Genomic DNA, 18,498 nt, shown 5'->3' on the forward strand with positions numbered 1-18,498 from the left:
GTGTGTCACACACGCTTGTGTCTCTGCCCGTGTGGAAAAAGATAGGCTATTTTCCAAGCCATTTTTCTCACCCAAAGTGTTGCCAACCTACATACATCAATATGCATACAACCAAGTCATAATGGGCATTCAAAATCAACCAATGTCAATTTTATAACATGTAATATCAACACATACAAGTGTGGTTCTAATAGGCATTTCAATTAACCATTTAAACTCATGCCAAATATGTCATCCAAATCTACCTAAATGGTCAAACACATATATGAAATCTTTGTGCCTAAAACTTAACATGTATGTCATTTATGAATCACAACCATTTGGCACCCAAAATACCACCTCGCAACCATGGCATTCATATGACAACCATACATCATACATCATACATCATAAGGCTATTTACATAATTACTATCAAAACTTATATCATTCTCAAGCCAAAACACTTGGCTAAATACATAACCATCACACAGGCCACATTAACCAAAATACCTATACATGCCATTTAACCCAAAATATAAAGTCAAAGTACCAAAATAGAGTTTGATAGTGTGACACGGTCTCCTAAAACTTCCAAATAGAGCGAGCTCCCGAATCACTATATAACACAGAAAAATAAACAGAGTAAGCAATTAAGCTTAGTAAGTTTGTATGATACAGAATTAGACTTACCAATTAACTTCATATTAAGTAAGAAATTCAAAGTAAGGTACAACCCAATTTTTCCCAAGCCTACCATACAATCCAAAATCACATTAGTCATATATTCACATAAAACCAAGAATCATATATAAATTCATCAATTAATTGAATTCCTTGAACATGTAATTTCTATGCCACGTAATCATATATCAATATCATCCATTTCTGTGTAAATACCTATACTTCTTCATATCGAACTTGTATAATCTTATAATAAGACTATGCCCGTTGAACCACTTAGAATACCGTTAGATACGCGGGTGGTACACACGAGGTGTACTGAACTATAATCCGTCAATTCTTGTACATGTATGCTCCTACGAGAGTTAATAGATAAGCTCATCTGAGCTAAATTTCGGTAAGCTCTTCCGAGCTGAGTATCGGTAAGCTCTCACGAGCTACAAATCAGTAATCTCATACGAGCTGTGGTGAGTCCGCAACAAATGCAGGACCTCGACCAAAACGATAACCCTAATGACATGTCATTTGTATCATACAAATTGCTAAGGTTCAAACGAGGCTCGGTAATCTTCGTACATCGTCGATTATGTGTTCAACAATATTGCATAAATAAATAAACCATTCATATACATATATTTCAATTAAAACACATAAATACTCAATTTATTTATACGAACTTACCTTAAACTCATACGATAGAAAACGATCGTTTAATCGACAATCTTGTTCTTTCCCCGATCTAGTTCCATGCGTTGCTTTTCTTGATCTATATAATTAAATTTAACTAATTTAATAATTATTCAATTCAATTCACTTCAATTTCATATTATGGCAAAATTACTATTTTGCCCCTAAACATTTGACTTCTTTACAATTTAGTCCCTAGGCTCGTAAAATGAAATTCATGAAGTTTCTTTCACATATAAGCCTAGCAAAATTTAATTTATACCTATATCAGCCTATACATTTCACAAATTCACACATTTACACAATTTTCACATTTTCTCAAATTAACACCTAATTGACATTTTCATTAAAAGTCCCTTAACAAAAGTTGTTTAATTAACAACAAGGACTTATATTCATCCATTAAACATCAAAACCCTAACATATTCATCAATAGAAAAACTCAAACTATTCAATCGTTTTGCAAATTAGTCCCCTGGTTAGCTAGGTATAGCTACAACGATCCTAGAAACGTAAAAATCATTAAAAACGGACCAAAACTTCACTTACATGCAAGGGATTCTCTTGGCTGAAATTTCAAGCTTCAAAAACCTCCATATTTGCTGAAAATTTTGGTAGGTTAAAGAAAGAAAAATGATGGCCTTTTGTTTTATTTAATTTATTCATTAATTGACTATTTACCATTTTAACCTTACTTAACTTTAAAAATAACAAAATTCCAAAACCATGCACATCCACTAACTAAATTAATGGTCGAATTATCATATAAGGACATCCACTGTAATGTTCTATAGATATTTAACACTTTTAGCTAATAGAACCCAACTTTTGCACTTTACGCGATTTAGGCCTTTTTCACAAATTGAGCACATAAACAATAAATTTTCTTAATGAAATTTTTATATCATAATTCTAACATGCTGTAGAACACAAAGTAATGTTAAAAATAAATTTTACGAAATCAGATTTGTGGTTCCAAAACCACTGTTTCGATTTCACTAAAAACTGGCCGTTACACAAATAACTATTTTCAATTTTCCTCGATACCATACCTTGCATAACAAAATGCATATGTAAAAATTAAAATTATTCAATTTATAGAAATAAAAACATAACATGAACTAACTTAGTATGTTCCATATGAACTTTGTAACACCTTCTACCAGTATCCGTTGCCGGAATAGGGTACGAGGCATTACCAGAGTTTACTGAGCATTTTCAGATAATTCTGAATAATTTATTATTCATATTCTGAAAATAATCATAATGTCCCTCTATTGGGCCCTTAAAGCCCAAAACATACATTTAAACATTCAATTCACATTCATGTCACATAAATGTATAATTTAAACATTCAATAACTCAATTCAAGTTGCACGAACTTACTTCATTGCTTATTCGTATTTATAGTTTTATTAATCCAAAAACTTTTTCTTTTACACGTTCAAGTCTCATATTTGAGCCACCCGGATCTTTATAAATAAATTTGATCATCATTTTTATTTATTTCATATTCTAAAACATTCAATTAATCTCTAGGAAAAATTACCATTTTACCCCTAAACTTTTGATTAATGACGATTTCATCCTTAGACAAAGAAAAATAAAGTTCTTGTAATTAAATCCTTGTTTCGAACCTAATTATTCTTATATATATTGATAAAAACCCATAAATTCTATAAAATAACAAAATTTTCCACAATTTCAACACTTTTTAATTTAATCCCCAAAATATGTTTTCACCCGATCTTGATCTAAATTAATAGTTTCATTCAATTTTATAATTTAAATAATAAAACAATTCATTTCCTTCATTTTGGTCATTTTTGACATTTTTACAAAATTGTCCCTACAGTTTTTTTCTTTTATTCAATTTAGTCCCTGAGTCTAAAACATATAAATTATCCATTTTAAATGTAAATCTATTAAGGGTGGCAACAAACAACAGTATGTATGTTACCCGGATGAAATATGAAATACTTCTCTAAACATTTCATCCCATTTGCTTCTGTTCGTTTGGTTACAACTCCTAAGTCTTTGAATCTCAAACTTACTTCATACTTCATTCGGAATTATTACCTTGTTGCTCTAACTTCAACAAGAGCTTCATATTTCATCCGGAATAATTACTTTGCTGCTCTAGCTTTAACAAGAGCTTCATATTTTATCCGGATAACTTAGTTATGTTTTTTTTTGTGTGAAAAACCCAACAAAACCCTTGCTAGCTGAAAATTCATATGTTTATTTTCCTCCTCCTCCTCTCCATTCCATATCCTAAAGTATATAGCATTCTTATAAGTAACATTATCTATGATCTCACTATTTACTTATAAATTTATTTAAAGCTGTCCATTCGTGTCATAGTCACTAAATTATTTTTAATTTGAGCTACAGAGATCCAAATTAAGATCCGTAAATTTTTCCTGAAACTTGACTCACATATCTTTCCACCATAAAATTTTCAGAATTTTTGGTTTAGCCAATTAGTCCAGTTTATTCATTAAAGTTTCCCCTGTTTCACTATCCGACAGTTCTGACCTCTCTTCACTTAAAATTAATTATCTTATAGTACAAAACTCGGATAATGTTCTCGTTGGTTTATCTTGAAAATAGACTTATTAAGGATTTTAAAAATATAATTTTGAGTCTCTAATTATTTTTCTCCAAATTTTTGTGATTTTCCAAAGTCAGAACAGGGGAACCCGAATTCATTCTGACCTTGTCTCACAAAATTTATTATATCGTATAACTTACAATTCAATTGCGTACACCGTTTCTTCTATAAGAAACTAGAATCAACAAGCTTTAATTCAATATTTTTTTCATCTATTGATTCAATTTCTAAAATTTATGGTGATTTTTCAAAGTTAACCTACTACCGCTGTCCAAAACTGTTTTAGTTCAAGATGTTTATTACCATTTTTCCTCTAAATTTCACTCGTCATACAATTCAGTCCTTGCTCAATTAGCCCATCACTTAAGCTAATTTTTCTAAATTAACATTTTATTCCATCATTCTAAACTATTACACAACCTTTAAAAATCAGAATTTCAACACTAAACCTTAATTCACAACTTTTTCACAATTAGGTTCTAAAATCAATTTCTATTGAAATTACTTGATAAAATCATTAAACAACAAAATAAAAGCTTCAAATCTATTTTAGTTCATCATAAACAGCCAAAACTTATCAATGGTAGCTTTCAATTTTGTCCATAAAATCAAAAACTAATGAATTAAACACTTGGACCTAATTGTAAAAGTCACAAAAACATAAAAATCTCAAAGACAAGGGCAAAAATTGAACTCACATATGCCAAACTATGAAAAACAGCAACTTTGAGACCTCCCATGGCATTTTTGCTGAAGAAGAATGATGATATCTCTAGATTTTTCAATTTTGTCTTGTTTTATATGCTTAATTTGCAAAATTTCCAATTTTGCCCCTTGTTCACACTTGATTTTTATTTTTCCTGCACACACATTCCGTCCAGCCCAATAATGGGTGTTTAATTTCCTATTTAGTCCTCCTTTAATTATTACTAGAGCTATTTAATCACATTTCATAATTTTACACTTAATTCAATTTAGTCCTTTTTACCCAATTGACTACCAAAACCTTAAAATTTCTTGACGAAACTTTAATACTGACTTACTAACACTCCATAAATATTTATAAAAATATTTATGGCTCGGTTTATGAATTTGAGGTCTCGATACCTCGTTTTCAACCAATTTACCTAGTTAATTCTTTTAAAATCGCAAAATTCACTAATTCAAAAATTCTTTTAAATTCGCGCTTGGCCCATAATTATTATTTATTAAAATTTCTAAACTTACTCATTGGATTTTGTAATCTTGAATCACTGTTTTCTGATACCACTGGAAAATTTGGCTGTTACAAACTTACATGGCAAAACAGTAACCAAACGAGCTTTTAAGGACTACTCGGTAATTTTTGTTTTTCTGTGACTAGCCTCAATTTGGTTCAATTCTTGATCTATACAATATTTTTTTTCAATTTAGAAATTTCAAACATCTCATATCATCCTATTATAAGCATGTATCTGTCCAATTTTATTTTTTGAATGTCCCTTAAACTTTTTCATTTTATTCAATTTAGTTGTCAAGTCCCAAAACCCGGCTTAGTAGAAATTGGGTTAATGTAATCAAGAGTGGTCACGTCTTGTTTTTGAATTAAGGTTGTGAAAATTTTGTCAAGTGAATTGATCTGGTTCAGTGGTTAAGTGTGTTGTTTGTTTCTATGGGGTTCTAGGTTTGAATCATTTCCTTGAATTTTTATTAACTTTGTCCTAACCCCTATCTTTGAACTTATAGCTTATATATTATTTTCATGCAACTAATGATAGAATGAGTTTGCTGATTCAGTGGTAAGGCTTTAATTTATCCTTTGGTCATATGTTCGAGTCCTTGTGTGTGCAAAGTACAATTGTTTCTCTCCCCCACTCCCTTCTTGCCATCCCATTTTTCTAAACTTTTCAATTTTCCCTATTTTGCTTCTACAAGTTTTCTGTTGTGTTCTTTGTTCCTAGCATTCCACTGTTTTCTAGTTCTTGCTACTTTTCATTTCCTTGCTACTAAATACCATTATTTCTATCATTTTACTGCTCCATTTGTCTATCTTTTGACTTGGCATGAACCGGTGTTATTTTTGTTTTAGCCAATTTTGATCGTGGGTCGTAAGGATTTTTGTTTGAAGTTTGGTGTTTTGTTTAAGGGTTTTACATTTTTGGATAGGGAACTTGCTATATTATGGTTTAATTTTGGGTTATATGAAAGCATAGTTTTAGGAGAAGTTTCAGTTTAACTGATTTCGATTTTGTTTAGGCCAAAGTCTTGATACGAATATTCCTCCAATGAATTAAGTGTTGTAGGCTACTATTTCATTCAAGGGTAAGTGAATGATGCTTTATTTTGGGGCTGTCTCATTTCATTTAGGCTTTTTGTTAGCTGTTATGCCTGAATTAGTGGCTTAAATTTAGTGAATCATTGTTAAATGGTTGGTTTTAAATGATGTTTTAGGTACTAGAATTACGTCTGTAGATTTGTATCAAAAATTGGCTAGGTGTGTAATGAAAAACAGAGAACAGAGCGTTGCTGAAAATTTCACAGTCGACGTTACATGGTCATGTGCCAGACTATGCGGGCAACACGGGCTGGGTTATTTGGGCCGTGTAGGCTACACAAGAGTGTGTTAGGACGTGTGGGCCATACAGACTCCCATTTTTCATAAAGTTTAGTTGAGGTCGTATTTAAAGTACAATTAGAGCTTAGTCACTTCGTAGGTTCTATAATGCGATATGTATGTGATACGAGTATGAAAATTGATAATCTACTACTATTTATGTAATCTCTGAAAGCATGATTTTATGTTCTGATTAGCTAAGTATATACAAGTACTGCTAAGGTATGTTTTTGCTCAATTCCCATTGCATGTGACATTGTGGATTTTCTTATTTAAGTGATTTGTAAATACTGAAATATGATATACTTGTTCTACAAAGCATGAAATTTTATGCTTATTAGTTTCTGTTAAAATACAAATGCATGTTTAGCATGCTTACTACTCTTTTTTTATACTTGGACGCCATGTCACATTGCATGGGGTTGGGATAATATAGAAAGGAGGAAGTTCGGACAGTTTAATGATCTACACCATCTGGTGGTTTAGCCACATATCTAGTTTGGCAGCTCGACTGCAAATATAGTGGCTTGACCACATATATCTGATTTGGCATTTTAACTGCAATTTGATAAGCCACCGTTGCTGAGCAACCCAGGTGGCAGGTCATCAATGCCAAGCAACCCAAGATAACTTAATTGGTGTGTTTTTTGATGGAATAGTTCTGGGAAGCTCCATTTTGGTGTCTAGAGGAGTTGGGTAGGAAGTTTTCTAAAAAATCTGCATTTTGTTTTCGAAAATTTTGCATTGACAGCAATTTTGCCATTCGAGTCTGATTAAACTCTCTGCGATACTTTGATCTATTTATTGTGCCATTTGTGTTCTCTGTTTGAGTTTAGTTACACACAGAGCTTTATAGCTCACCCGATTTTTCTGGCTCATCATGTATTCAGCAGTCTTACAATCGGACGATGTGCAAGAACTCGGATTGGTTTCTCAGTAATTTCAGTATGATGGTTCATATTTTTAAACTACTTTGGACTTTTTGGGTTGTAAATCTATTTTAGACTTTGTTTTTGGTTTTTTTTTTGTTCATCGATTTTTGGTATTTTTTTCACACAAAACTACAAAATCATAAGAGTTAACAAATTGAAAACTCGGTTTCAACTAAAACTTTGAAAATTTTCTATTGCTAGACTAAGGAAATGATTTAGTGATTTTTCTATAAAATAAGTGCTTTCGAGTATGAGATTTTCTAAACAGTGCACGAAAGGTTTAACTAAAAATTATTATTTTCTAACCATTTGTTTTCTGAATCTTCGTTTTCCAAAATAAGATGTGTTACGGGAACAAAAGGTTAAATTTTTAAATTTATCAATGTCACATTCACACTTGAGTCATAACTTCTAAGTCGGGTGTAGGGTGTTACATTAGTCCCTAAAACCGAAATAGTCATATCTTTCAAATTTGAGCTTCGTTTTCTAATCCGATTTCAATCTCATCCTTTATAAACTCTCTACTATCTATTTTTATCAAAGCCTCATAACAGCGTTACAAATAATTCATTTTAGTCGTTACATTACAAACTTAACATTTAAACTTTACAAACTAGTTATTTTTCATATCTAATCTCAAAATCTAACAATTTAACATTAAAAACTTCAAGAAATCATCAATGGCAACTTTTGAAAACTTTAAAAGTTTTGCAAAATAATACATAAGCTAACTAAATCAGGTCTCCACGATCTTAAAAACATAAATTTTACAAAAAAAAGGGGCTTGAAATAGCTTATCAATCGAAGGGTTTTGAAACTTTTAAAACCTCTTTCTTCTCTTGAACATTCAGTGAAAGAAAGAAAATTGAAAAAATATGATAAATATCTCCTATTTTCTTTTACTTTTATGTTTTTTATACATTATTTTTTTAATAAAAAAATACACTTACCAACCATCCATCATCATTAAAACCCACCTACTAAATAAAAACAATGGTTTAATAATTAATGTGGTCCTCAAGCCTTTTATAAATTAAAATTCTATAATATTTAAAATTTTTACGATTTAGTCGCTAAACCTTAATTAATAACTAATTCGGCCAAATTACCCATCTAAAATTCAATTCACTTATAAAATAACTCTGTAAATATTTAATAACAATATTTACAAGCTTGATTTACAGAAACAAAGTCTAAAAATTGTATTTTTCGACACTACTGACTTTCGAGTTATTACAGTACAATTTGCTTATTCTATGCATAGGTACTAATAAATCTCAAGGTTTCAAGGAGTGAAATAGCATCTAGATCGCAGCTCTTGACTCAACAAGTTTTTATAGTCTCGTTATGTTATCAATAAGTGGCATATAACTAAGGTTGAGTTGATATTAAGTTATGAAATGTCATTTTGATATTTAAGTTTGGAAATGTCACACTTGAATATGACCACTACGTATAATCTAATAGTATAGTGATATGGGTTTTTATCCAAGTAAATGACTCGATGTTAGACGTTTTAATGAATAGATATGAACTAGGAGTTAAACCTTATTAAGTGGTGGTAAGTTGAAAGTAGTGAATTAACATTTGAACTAACGCCCAAAGTGTGTAATGGTAAGAAATTATTTCTAGTCAATCACAAACGTTCAATATTTAAGATATAATATTTAATAAATATAAAAAAATAAAGCCTAGACAAATCACAAATTCTGAATTACAATTGAAAATAAAATAAATTAAGTTAGAGCTTTCTCAGCTTAAAATGAATGACAAGAAATGAAAAAACAAATGCAAACCTTAAAACGTGAAATCCCAAAAGATAGTTCTTCAGAAGTTGAACCCTAGCCTGAAGAAAATACATAAGAATTTATGATTTTCAGAAGTTGAACCCTAGCCTGAAGAAAATACACAAGAGTTTATGATGGTTCTTACTGAGGTATCCACCCAAAGATATTTAATAAAAATAAATCCTATTATAAATAATGAATTTTAATTGGAAACAATAGCCTTTTTTTATACTGGAGCATATCAAAATTGTATTAAAGAAAGGATAATTCCAACAAAATATTGTGACAAAACATCATAATCCCTTAAAGCTGCAAATAGTAAAAACTCAAAGTTACTTACAAACTTTCAAATGCAGAAATCTGCAACAAAAGAGAAATTATTTTATGGACCTAACTGCCTCTGGATATACTAATGTCCAAAATGTGAATACTGTAACTTGATTATATAGATTTGAGGAGGTGTCCACAAGTATACGGATTAGGTTGTAATATAGTTTTACAAAGAATTAGGTAAGTACTCCGAGGATCGTACCCAAGGGAGACGAGTACTAAATTAAAGTTAGCCTAAACGCAAATAGAATTAATTAGTAGTTTAACTAAATTATATTACGATAAAACATAAGGGAAAGATTTTAGGGTTTTTATAAATAAGTAATTAAACACTGCATAAATAAAAGGGACTCTAAAAAACTAATTTCTAAACTCAATCAAATTAAGATATGGGTGAGCAGCTCGCATTGGTATTCATAATCAACTATCGTCTTGGGCTTTCTTGTTCAACCAACTAGTCAATTCCCTAATAGGATCTTTCGATTTGTCTACTGAAATACTGAGTTGGCAAGAACTACTTATCTTCCGAACTCATAGTCCATATCAGCTCAAGGTTAACGTGTTCATGGATAGGCCATACTAAATTTGGGTTAATTCCCACCTTGATCACTTCCTAGGGTTGTCAAGCCTAGGGTTTAGATTCTTCCTTTCCTAGACAATTGATTCGTTAAGAAATCCCTACAAAACAGTTAATTATTCATACTTCCACTCGTTAATCCCCATAAGAGGATTATTTCCTCATGGAATCCATAAACATAATAAACTTGATGATAAAGATACGCATGAAAAACAAATCAAGAATAAAGTTTGGAGAATCCTAATTATATTCAATTGATGAAGCACAAAAATCATCAAACATTTGATTATGTCTACAAATCAAGTTTTCAGAAGATCATGAACGAAAGAACTAAAAAGAAATCTAAACCCTAAGAGAAAGAAAAAAAAATTGAAAATTAAATTACAAAGAAAAAAAATTAGAATATTGAAAAGCTATCCATTAATAATTGTTTAATAGCCTATTTATAAAGTTAGGGTTATTATCGTCCTCAACCCTAGGTCAGCTGACACTCTCGTATTTAACTTTTGATTGTGTGGACCAAAACACCCCTGGGTTGTAAGTGTTTCCTATACAGGACCGATGTCGCGACACCCTATTGCCTATAACAAGACATCAAAGGCAGCATGCTCAAGTCTAGGGTAGCTTCAAGGGTGTGTCGCGACACCGAAGGTAGTCTCGAGATTCTTATATTCTGTTCCCTATGTTGTGACACCAAACTTCCCGTGTTACAACTCAATGACCAGTATTGAGTTTGTACACCCTCTGATGGTCTCCTGCACACTCGCTGAGGACATTAGCTCATCTTTAGGCCTCATTCACACCCTAAGGTCAATAAAAAACTCCAAATACACTTTTTTATTGGATTTAAACTAAATTATAAAAAAATTAACTAAAACATAATGAAAATGCTTATATTCAAGCTCCTCAAGTGTGAAAATTAATTTAATCTACTACACCAAATTATGATAGATCAGGACCCTTCCTACCACATTATCTATGGCCACTTTCTAATTATTTATTGACATTTCAACAATTTTTTTCAGGTCAATAACACATAATTTTGGTACTCTTTTTACTCTAAACCTTTAACTGTAAACCCTAAACCCCAAACCCAAACCTAAGTCTCTATTCCTTGGTAATTGAAGCCCAAAAATTATTGAACTAGCCCATGTTTGACTAGCCAAATAAACAAATGACCTTGCATATTTCTATCTCTTCCGTACTTTTCTTCTTTATTTTTTATTTTTATAAGATAAGTATTTCGCATTTATGATAAAATCAATTTTATGAAGATTAATTCGTTGTCTGTTTCTGTAAAAAAAATCCTACCTAATTCACTAATTCGTGGGAAGCTAGTAAACCCTTATAAATGAAAAATGTTTTAATAGGAATCTCTGAATCCTAAACCTTGAACCCGAACCTCAAACCCCAAACCCCAAACCTAAATCCAAAATCTTAAACCTTAAACATCAAACTCGAACCATAAACTCAAACCTTGAACCCCGAAACTCAAACTCAAACCTCAAGCTCAAAGTTTAAGATTCTAGTTCGAGGTTTGGGGTTCAAAGTTCAAGGTTTAAGATTTATGGTTTGAGTTTAAGTTTAAGTTTAAGGTTTAAGGTTTAAGGTTTAAGATTTAAGGTGTGAGGTTCGTGGTTTAAGGTTTAGGGTTCAGGTTTAGGTTTAAGTAGGTTTGGGGTTTAGGGTCAAGGTTTGAGGTTCAAAGTAAAGGGTCAAGATTCAGGTTTCAAGGTTCCGAGTAGAAAGTTACAAAAATTATGTGCTAATGACATGGAAAAGTTGTCAAAATGTCGTTAAATAATTAGAAATAGACCATGACTAATGTGGTGAGAAGGGTCCATAAAATAATTTCTCACAACAAAGGTACAAAATATCACCAATATTGGACAAAATGACCACACCAATATTGTTACCCAAATTAAAAAACAAATTACTAAACTTCCTTATTTATGTTTAGCTAATCCAAATGTCCTCAAGATAGTAGAAACAGAAGCTTCTGAAATAGGGTATGGTGGGATCTTAAAATAAATTAGGGGAGGAAAATAGCCAATAGTCCAGTTTACTTCTATACATTAGAATCCAACTCATCAAAATTATAGTACTATCAAAAAAGAAATTTTATCAATTGTTTTATGTATTACGAAATTTCAAAGTAATTTATTAAACCAAAAAATTCTTTTACAATTTGATTGCAAATTAGCAAAAGATGTTCAAAATATTGCCTCAAAATAGATTTTTGCAAGAAGGCGAGCAATTTTGATATTGAATACATCAAAGGAGAAACTAACTCTTTGTCTGATTTTCTCACTAGAGAGTTTGTTCAAGAATGCCACCCAAACTCAGAGACAAAGGAAAAGGAAAAGGAAAAATAGAAGAATTATCCACAAAAACTCAAATTTCCTCAAAACCAATTAAGTCATAGTGTGAAATTTGCGTCGAAGAAAAAAAAAAGAGGGATCATCATCTAAATCCTCAAAAAATGCATCCCTTCAAGATGCACCAAATCTAAATGAAATTGGTTCACAAATCAAGAAATGGATTGAATGTAACACCTTATACCCGGTCTCGTCATTAACCCAAGCTATATGGTATTACAATTATAAAACTGTAACATTATTCATAATTTAATCAAACATAACCAAAATAACTCATATGCAATCATTTTCATGCTATTTAATCAAATTAGAACCTAAATCGAGCTTATGGAACATTAAAAACAACTGGGATCAATTCTGGGTTAAAATGAAACTTTTACAAAATTTCGAGAACAAAGTGTAAATAGGAGTCACAGAGCAATGTGGCCAGGCCGTGTGAAAGAGACCAGCCCATGTGGCTAATCCACACGCCTGTGTTCTTAGACTATGTATGATTTGAATTTAGGGTCACATGATCGTGTCACTAGGCCATGTAACTCTTTGAGACCGTGTGGACAATTCCTGCACCAAAAATTAAAAGATCACACGACCGTGTAGTAGCCCGTGTCACAAGTCATGTGTGCCCAAAACTATCTTTAAAATCAAGCCATTTCACATCCAAATGCTTAGGCTCCAAGTAATGCAATAACCAACAATCAGACCTATCCAAAATGTGCCTAAACAAGCCAAAGCATACCAATTTACAATCAACCTGTGTGCCTAACCAATATGCCCTCATTGGAACCACAATTCAAACATATATACAACAACCATTCATTCAAAAAATGTACACAATTTGGTTTCATCCAAACATCCTTTAAACTTTAGATAGCAAACATCAAAGTTCATCTACAAACCAAACTTTTAAATATTCAAATACCTTATTCCAAATGCATAACATAACATAACCAAAACAACCATTTGAATGCATCTAGATATCACCTTATGCATCCACCATCACAACCAATAAAAATACTAAATGAGATTTACATCAATATACACATCTTATACTTCAATTGACACAAAACATATTCATGATACGTATAACATATATATATACCAAAACCCTATTTACATGCCACTTATAACCGACCAAAATAAACAAATATCTATCAAATGAGTTGTCAGATAGTGTGATCTCCAACGACGTTCCAATTGACAACAAAAGTTTGACAATCTACAGAAGAAACTTAAACCTAAAATTTAACTTACCGTAATTGTAGTAACTTAAACATTTCACACTTAATTTTATAAATAAGGTCATGAGTTCATTTAATTCCTATACACAACAAATCTCACGAGGTTAGTGAGTTCACATCATGTCATAAACATTACAAGTAAACACATTTAAGACTCACATTTCATTTCAAATTTCTATATTCGATGTTCCATTACATAAATATATTTTCATATAACCAAACATAACATGTTAATAATCATATATCAAGATATAAATCATCATATATTTCTATTCCACTTCCATTTCGATAATTAACTGCTTTGCTCGGAGAACAATAGTGACTTCAGATATATGGGAGGGTAATGCTTACAGAACCTAACAAAAGGACATTAACTGATACACAATGCTACTTGTACAAGCTTCAGAGAATCCACAACATATGTAGGATCTTAAGCTATTGGTACAGTATCCATCACGTACTTGCTAAATAATTGTCAAAGGATGCCATAACGTCTTTCAGATATGGTCTTAGTCCCTATTTACCATGATGCCATAAAGTCTTTCAGCCATGGTCTTACTCACTTCCATCATGATGCCATAGCGTCTTTCAGCTATGGTCTTACTAATTTTATCCTGATGTCATAGCATTTTTCAGCTATGGACTTACTCATTTTATCTTGATTCCATAGCATCTTTCAAATATGGTCTTACTCGTTTGAATCATGATTAACCTACTCATATACATTTCATATGATATACTATTCAATTCACACATACTCATTTACCATGCTTTACAAATTAATCATTCATTTCCAATTTCATGACTTACCTCAATTAATCATATTAACTATAATATATATCCACAAACACATATATAATTGAATTCAAATTATTATAAACATAATAAACCTAATATGAACTTACTTAAACCAATTCTGCAGCAAAAATGACTCTAAAGTCTAATCAACAATTTTTCTTTTTCCGCGTTTGTCTATCCATTGATTCGTTTCTTAATCTATATATAATAATTTTATTCAATATTCAATTCAAATATTTTTAAATACTGAAACTCACATATTTGACATTTTATTAACATTTTACACTTTTACCTTTTATTCAATTTAGTCCTTAAACATTAAACTTTCATATCTATCACAATTAAATCAACTTCATGCTAGCTAATTTTTCCCTATGCAATTACAGCCCATATTTACTAAAATATCACAAGAATTTCATTCCAAGTTTATTATTTTATCAATTTAGTCCTTAAACTTAAAATTAACCAAAATCACTTAACAAAATAGCCTTACAACATTTCCAAGCTTCAAAATATTCCATTTAATATCAAGAACATCCAAAAATCATCAATAGTAATTTTAACAAACTTAAACAGTTTTGAAAACAGATACAGGTTATCTGGATCTAGTTGCAACGATCTCAACATAAAAATTATAAGAAACGGATGAAAAATGGCTCACCATGCAAGAGAATATCAATGGCCGAACCTTGGAAGCCTTTACTAATGACTTCTCATGCAATGTTTCCTTATTTCGGTGAAAGATGATGAATAAAATAAAAATTGGTTTTTATTTACTTAATTTCACACATTATAATTAATTAAAATTATTTTAATATAAAGAAAATTCACTTAAAACAAAGCATTATGGTCCACTACATTACACTAGGGCCTAATTTCCATTTAGATCCTTAAACACACATTAATGATGCAATTTAGCTAATAAACATCAATAGTGATTAACTTTTACATCTTTTACGATTTAGTCCTCTTTCTTTAATTAACTAACAAATCACTAAAATTTCCAGACTGAATTTCAATACACCTATATAATAACTCCGTAAGTATTTAATAAAAATATTTACGGTCTTGATTTACAAAAATGAGGTTTCAAAACCTCATTTTCTAAAACCACTTGACTTTAGGGGCAACCACTCGTACTTTACTATTCATTCAATTAGCAAAAATTATTAAATCAATATAATATTATAATTGACTCGTAAATATTAAATGATAATATTTACAAACTCACTTGTCGGACTTGTGGTCCTGAAACCACTGTTTTCGACACCATTGGAAAACAAGTTGTTACATTGAGTCCCTTTCGCAACCCCTAAAAGTGGCATTAGTCTTTTCTCAATTAGAAGAAGAAATTCCTCTCAAGCAAATGGCTGCTGAAATAGTAAAGATTTCAAAACATAAATAGATTGTTTTATACAAACAAAAATCTCTGAAAATTATTTTAAAAGAAACGTCTCTCTAAGATGTTTTCCAAAAAGAACATCTTTACAGACTGCTACCCAAAAATCCTCACAATATTTTCCAAACAAATGTTTTGAAAAAATTTTTATTGTAGAGTTGGAATTTTCAGAAAAACCTCCACATATTCTTATAAAATAACTTTTCAAAGAATGACATTTTAAACCATTAGACTCTCAAAAAAAACCTCGACAATATTATGAAAACATATTGGCTCAAACTAGATCAATAATGTTCAAACATTACACAAACCCAAAAGATCCAAATTTTATCACCCATTCAACAGCTCAAATAGTTAAAATTCTTCGACCAAGAGATTGGGGTGAAAACTCAAATTCTCCAAAGAAATTTCCAGCCAAATTTACCACCAAAATAGACTGTCACCCATATTTCATATATTAGGATTACCAAACGACCTGGTACAATGCCTTCCTAATGAGCAATTAACATATGAGACATTCATGACTCATATATTTCAAATATGGTATCCAATTCAAATTCCCAAATTAGTTTCAATAATAGTGGAACTAGTATGGACTATCATCTTTCGATATCCTACCAGAAAAAATTCAAAACTTATAGCCCAAGTTCTTTGACAAATTACAGACCGAACCGAACAAAAAACACATCTATTTTTTCTCAAAATTGTGTATTTCTTGGATTGTTTACTGAAATTACTCTTATGAATAGGATCCATGTGTAGGAATTCCATTATTAGTTCGAAATTTCAAAACAAAATGGTGGGACAAATTTAATGATAAAAAATATGATTCCAAGTATTTGAATAATTTTTTCAACGAAAATCCAAGACTATGTAAGTCCGTGGCCCCAGATCAAACTACAACAATATTTCTTCAAGCAAAATCGATTGCTAGTGCAATGTTGGCTCAAATCGAAAACCAAGAAGGAATAATAAAAATTCATGATCGAAATGCTTAACTTAATGGATTTTGGATCAGAAGACAAGAAATCCTTGACGTCTTCAATCAAAACAGTGGATCTTGTAGATAATACCACTTCAGTAACTATCACCAAAACCAGAAAAAATAAAAAATAATGACAAGAGATGAATGAGTCCCTGCAAAGCAAAAACAAAAGATGAATAGGGAAGATTCTATGCAAGAAAAGGCGAATGAATAGTGAAAACTCTTTGCTATGAATAATGGAGACTCCCTGCAAGAAAAGATGGATGAACAATGAAGTTTCCCTACGGTGAAGGTTCCCTCCAATAAATAGTGAAGATTCTTTGCAAAAAAAAAAGAAGAAGAAAGAAGTAACTTGGACAAAAAGAAACGAAGTGACTTAGACAAATCTTTTTTATCGATAACCTCAGACCAATCAATCGAATATTGATTAATACGTAATCGATCGAGCACTACTTGAAAACGGCTCTTCTGCTCAGAAACGAAATGTTCCAAATGCTCCTGGAAATTCTTGCTCCCATTGGACCATTTGTATCTATATGCATTAGGATCCCGATTCATGGATCTCTTGGTCCGAGAAATCAAAATAAGAGGATCGAACCATTTCTTCTGACTCTTTTTCAAATTCGATAAATGTTATACAAAATTCAACACTAAGATTCTCTGTAAAAAGAAAAAAAATTGTAATTAGAGAATATTCTCTGAAAAGTAGCAATTATGTAATTTTGATAATGATGAAAGGGATAAGATTCCCCAAACAAAGATGTTGTAAAGTGGTAAGAGCCCTCTATAAAAAACTCTCAGTTTTGTAATAAAAAGGCACAACTTTAAACACTAAATTCAAAAAATCAAAAATTTGTTTCTCTGAAATTTTCTAGCTTTAAAAATTTTATTCTGTATTTTAGGATATTTTAAATATTTTAGGTTGTTTAGGAGTTTTATGTTTCTTAGTCAACAAGAAAGTTTAGTTCCACTATAACTACTTATTATTTAGATTAATTAGAGGTTTATTATATTTGAGAGTTTTAATTTGATGTAATTAGGTAGGCCTCTTTCATTATTCATTATTCACATACCTTGATTAATAAATTTTAACTCTATGAGTTATTTCTATTTGTGAGATTTCCCTTTTGATTATTTTACAAGTAGGTTTTCTTCCTGGTTTTCCTCTTTGAAGCCATGAGAGAACTTTTCACCTTCAAATTTATTAGGGTTTTGCCTTAGGGGGGTTGGTTAGAGCCATTTGTGGATCTTGTAGAAGATAATTTTTCGAAGGGTTTCATAAGTTATTTTTATTGAAACTTTGTTTCGAAGGGTTTCATAAGTTGTTTTTATTTAAACTTTGTTCTTAAAAGGGGGACAATCTTTCCATCATCCATCTTATTTTCGTTTTCTTTCATTCAATATTTTTTTTCCATTTAACATACTATTCAATGGTAGGGGCAACAAACTAATATTGTATTGATGTTATTCTATTCGAGAAAGATCCAGATTTGACTTGAAAGAAGACATAAAACGAAT

Source organism: Gossypium hirsutum, chromosome A04 (assembly GCF_007990345.1).
Source record: "Gossypium hirsutum isolate 1008001.06 chromosome A04, Gossypium_hirsutum_v2.1, whole genome shotgun sequence".
Lineage (NCBI taxonomy): Eukaryota > Viridiplantae > Streptophyta > Magnoliopsida > Malvales > Malvaceae > Gossypium > Gossypium hirsutum.